This window comes from Oncorhynchus keta, unplaced genomic scaffold, assembly GCF_023373465.1.
Source record: "Oncorhynchus keta strain PuntledgeMale-10-30-2019 unplaced genomic scaffold, Oket_V2 Un_contig_24616_pilon_pilon, whole genome shotgun sequence".
Classification (NCBI taxonomy): domain Eukaryota; kingdom Metazoa; phylum Chordata; class Actinopteri; order Salmoniformes; family Salmonidae; genus Oncorhynchus; species Oncorhynchus keta.
The window spans coordinates 215,864-220,376 of NW_026284007.1; the positions used below are offsets into that span (position 1 = coordinate 215,864).

General features: G+C 51.7%; 1 long non-coding RNA gene across 1 annotated transcript; it reads right to left on the reverse strand.

Annotated features, from left to right (window-relative positions):
• Positions 1 to 1,384: 1,384 nt before the first annotated feature.
• On the reverse strand, positions 1,385 to 2,633 carry LOC127922116 (uncharacterized). The gene is made up of 3 exons (XR_008110420.1): positions 2,499 to 2,633; positions 1,966 to 2,129; positions 1,385 to 1,844 (listed from the first exon to the last, which is right to left on the reverse strand). It is a non-coding gene; the product is annotated as an uncharacterized LOC127922116 (long non-coding RNA).
• Positions 2,634 to 4,513: the final 1,880 nt, after the last annotated feature.

Sequence of the window (4,513 nt, forward strand, 5' to 3'; positions counted from 1 at the left end):
TCTCTCTCTCTCTCTCTCTCTCTCTCTCTCTCTCTCTCTCTCTCTCTCTCTCTCTCTCTCTCTCTCTCTCTCTCTCTCTCTCTCTCTCTCTCTCTCTCTCTCTCTCTCTCTCTCTCTCTCTCTCTCTCTCTCTCTCTCTCTCTCTCTCTCTCTCTCTCTCTCTCTCTCTCTCTCTCTCTCTCTCTCTCTCTCTCTCTCTCTCTCTCTCTCCTGCTCCCTCTCGCTCCCTCTCGCTACTTGGGCCCTTTGGCAGTGATCATCCCTAGTTCACAAGACCCCTTCCTCCTTCCTCTCTCTCCGTGTCACATTCTTTGTCTTGTGAGCCAGTGTGATTTATGTATTGACACAGGAAACAGCCTGGTAATTGCATGCTACAGTCAGGAACACCGAACCGGGAGGAGGGACATCCATCAAACGTCTGGCCGTGTCATACTGTTATGGATCAATATTTCTCTACCATCTCTAACCGTAACCCCCCCTGCCCCGCCCAGCCGCCACACCACACCTAGCCGACAGCTAAACACACCGTTTAAACAGGTTTTTATTTGTTGAACAGATGTAACTCTGACTGGCTATGGATTCATGGGATATCTGTAGTTACTTGTGTCCATGTTGATAGATAGTTGTTGGAAATGTTGATTGATTAGTGTTTAAATATGAGTTTAGTGGGGTTCTCTTTTCAGTGACCCTGAGTGTATGTAGTATTCTCTCATAAGTGACCTCCCTTCTCTACATGTGCCTCCCCGCCTTTTAAACCATCAGGCCCCTCTCCTTGGTTTGTCCGCTCCTGCCTTCAGCTCCTGTCACTCCTGTGTCTCCCACGTCTACGGTCGTTGGGGGCAACCCACTCCTTTCCCCCGTGGACGTGTTCAACGGTGCCGCACTGATCCCCATCTCCGCCTGACAACGTCCTCAACGAGGTGACCGTGGCGTTACCGCTACAGCCTCGTCGTCACGGTGATAGCCTGACAGTCTGTCCGTCTAGTGTCTCATCCATTTTGAAACCACTCCACCTGTTTCGGACGGTACCCCAGCGTCCGTCCACCCGTCCACCCGCCCGTCCGTCCGTCCCTGCCCTTAACTCCCTTCCCCTATTTTCTATTCTCTTCCAGCCACTTAAGTCGTGATGCGCTAAAAGGATGTTTTCTCCATCCAGCCTGCAGCACCATTATTACACACTTGTTGTTTTGTCCACAGCCCATAAAAAGACTGTGTGTGTGTGTGTGTGTGTGTGTGTGTGTGTGTGTGTGTGTGTGTGTGTGTGTGTGTGTGTGTGTGTGTGTGTGTGTGTGTGTGTGTGTGTGTGTGTGTGTGTGTGTGTGTGTGTGTGTGTGTGTGTGTGCTGCATGTGTTGGCCTGCTTTTACTGTGTGACTCTCAGCCACTCTAGTGGCCTGGGCCTTTTACTGTGTAGACTCTCAGCCACTCTAGTGACCTGGGCCTTTTACTGTGTAGACTCTCAGCCACTCTAGTGGCCTGGGCCTTTTACTGTGTAGACTCTCAGCCACTCTAGTGACCTGGGCCTTTTACTGTGTAGACTCTCAGCCACTCTAGTGGCCTGGGCCTTTTACTGTGTAGACTCTCAGCCACTCTAGTGGTCTGGGCCTTTTACTGTGTAGACTCTCAGCCACTCTAGTGGTCTGGGCCTTTTACTGTGTAGACTCTCAGCCACTCTAGTGGCCTGGGCCTTTTACTGTGTAGACTCTCAGCCACTCTAGTGGTCTGGGCCTTTTACTGTGTAGACTCTCAGCCACTCTAGTGGTCTGGGCCTTTTACTGTGTAGACTCTCAGCCACTCTAGTGGTCTGGGCCTTTTACTGTGTAGACTCTCAGCCACTCTAGTGGTCTGGGCCTTTACTGTGTAGACTCTCAGCCACTCTAGTGACCTGGGCCTTTACTGTGTAGACTCTCAGCCACTCTAGTGGCCTGGGCCTTTTACTGTGTAGACTCTCAGCCACTCTAGTGACCTGGGCCTTTTACTGTGTAGACTCTCAGCCACTCTAGTGGCCTGGGCCTTTTACTGTGTAGACTCTCAGCCACTCTAGTGGTCTGGGCCTTTTACTGTGTAGACTCTCAGCCACTCTAGTGACCTGGGCCTTTTACTGTGTAGACTCTCAGCCACTCTAGTGGCCTGGGCCTTTTACTGTGTAGACTCTCAGCCACTCTAGTGGTCTGGGCCTTTTACTGTGTAGACTCTCAGCCACTCTAGTGGCCTGGGCCTTTTACTGTGTAGACTCTCAGCCACTCTAGTGGTCTGGGCCTTTTACTGTGTAGACTCTCAGCCACTCTAGTGACCTGGGCCTTTTACTGTGTAGACTCTCAGCCACTCTAGTGGTCTGGGCCTTTTACTGTGTAGACACTCAGCCACTCTAGTGACCTGGGCCTTTTACTGTGTAGACTCTCAGCCACTCTAGTGGTCTGGGCCTTTTACTGTGTAGACTCTCAGCCACTCTAGTGGTCTGGGCCTTTTACTGTGTAGACTCTCAGCCACTCTAGTGACCTGGGCCTTTTACTGTGTAGACTCTCAGCCACTCTAGTGACCTGGGCCTTTCACTGTGTAGACTCTCAGCCACTCTAGTGGTCTGGGCCTTTTACTGTGTAGACTCTCAGCCACTCTAGTGACCTGGGCCTTTTACTGTGTAGACTCTCAGCCACTCTAGTGGCCTGGGCCTTTTACTGTGTAGAATCTCAGCCACTCTAGTGGTCTGGGCCTTTTACTGTGTAGACTCTCAGCCACTCTAGTGACCTGGGCCTTTTACTGTGTAGACTCTCAGCCACTCTAGTGACCTGGGCCTTTCACTGTGTAGACTCTCAGCCGCTCTAGTGGCCTGGGCCTTTTACTGTGTAGACTCTCAGCCACTCTAGTGGCCTGGGCCTTTTACTGTGTAGACTCTCAGCCACTCTAGTGAAGGCCCTTCATATGGTACTTGTATGACATTGTTTACACGTCTTCCCAAATAGAGTTTTTGGTTCAATGAAGTAAGAAGGGAAATGATTGTGTAATGCTGGCATTTGTCCTCTCAGCGGAGAGAGAGAGAGAGAGAGATACAGAGAGAGAGGGAGGGAGAGATGCAGAGAGAGAGGGAGGGAGAGATGCAGAGAGAGAGAGCTACAGAGAGAGAGGGAGGGAGAGATGCAGAGAGAGAGAGAGGGAGAGTTCCAGAGAGAGAGGGAGGGAGAGATGCAGAGAGAGAGAGAGAGATACAGAGAGAGAGGGAGGGAGAGATGCAGAGAGAGAGAGAGGGAGAGTTCAGAGAGAGAGGGAGGGAGAGATGCAGAGAGAGAGAGGGAGAGTTCCAGAGAGAGAGGGAGGGAGAGATGCAGAGAGAGAGAGAGAGAGAGAGAGAGAGAGAGAGAGATACAGAGAGAGAGGGAGAGAGAGATACAGAGAGAGAGGGAGGGAGAGATGCAGAGAGAGAGAGAGGGAGAGATGCAGAGAGAGAGAGAGGGAGAGTTCCAGAGAGAGAGGGAGGGAGAGATGCAGAGAGAGAGAGAGAGGGAGAGATGCAGAGAGAGAGAGAGGGAGAGTTCCAGAGAGAGAGGGAGGGAGAGATGCAGAGAGAGAGAGAGGGAGAGTTCCAGAGAGAGAGGGAGGGAGAGATGCAGAGAGAGAGGGAGGGAGAGATGCAGAGAGAGAGGGAGGGAGAGATGCAGAGAGAGAGAGAGGGAGAGTTCCAGAGAGAGTCAGAGAAATGGCCCTGGAGGTGTGGGTTAAAGAGCGTGACTCAGCTCAGACACCCTCCTACCTTCCTCTCCTCCCTATACAGGCTCAGACACCCTCCTACCTTCCTCTCCTCCCTATACAGGCTCAGACGACACCCTGCCCTGACACAACTGGGTGTGGTGAGACACAGAAAGGGGCATCCTTTGACAGATGACAGGTTTCAACACATCCCCCCTCACAGCCACCAGCTACTCCTCTCTCTCATGTCTGTCCCTGTCCTCTCTGCTGTACCTGCCTGCCTGTAGTATTACAGAGCACCTTTCCCTCTTAACATTGTGCTCTGCCAAAGAGGTCCCAGGTTTAAACACATCCCCCCTGTGGCTGGCAGACACTCACTGCCCTCTCCGTAACATCTAACTGCCCCAGAACCAATTCCCTCATACCAGCGCTGAGGCCTGCAACTATCTTAGCACCATGACCCACTGGAACACCTTGAAACAGCAGGTGATATCATACCACAACCCAGCACCCAGCCAGCAAAAAGAACAGACAAAGAAAAGGGGGTGAAGGTTGGTTCTTCACACGCCTTTTCAATCCCCGGGGCACGTCCCAAATGGATGCCTGTTCCCTATGTAGTGCACTACTTTAGACCACTCTGGTCAAAAGCAGTGCACTATATAGGGAACAGGGTACCATTTGGAACGCAAGCCAGTCTTAATTGCGAGAGGAGAGGGGAAGCAGCCATCTGCTATTGTTCAATAAGACTTTATTGGTGCATGAGTCATCTTATACCAGGCCACTGCCAACTGCTTTGTACGAACACCGACCCAAATGAAAAACCCCACAGAATA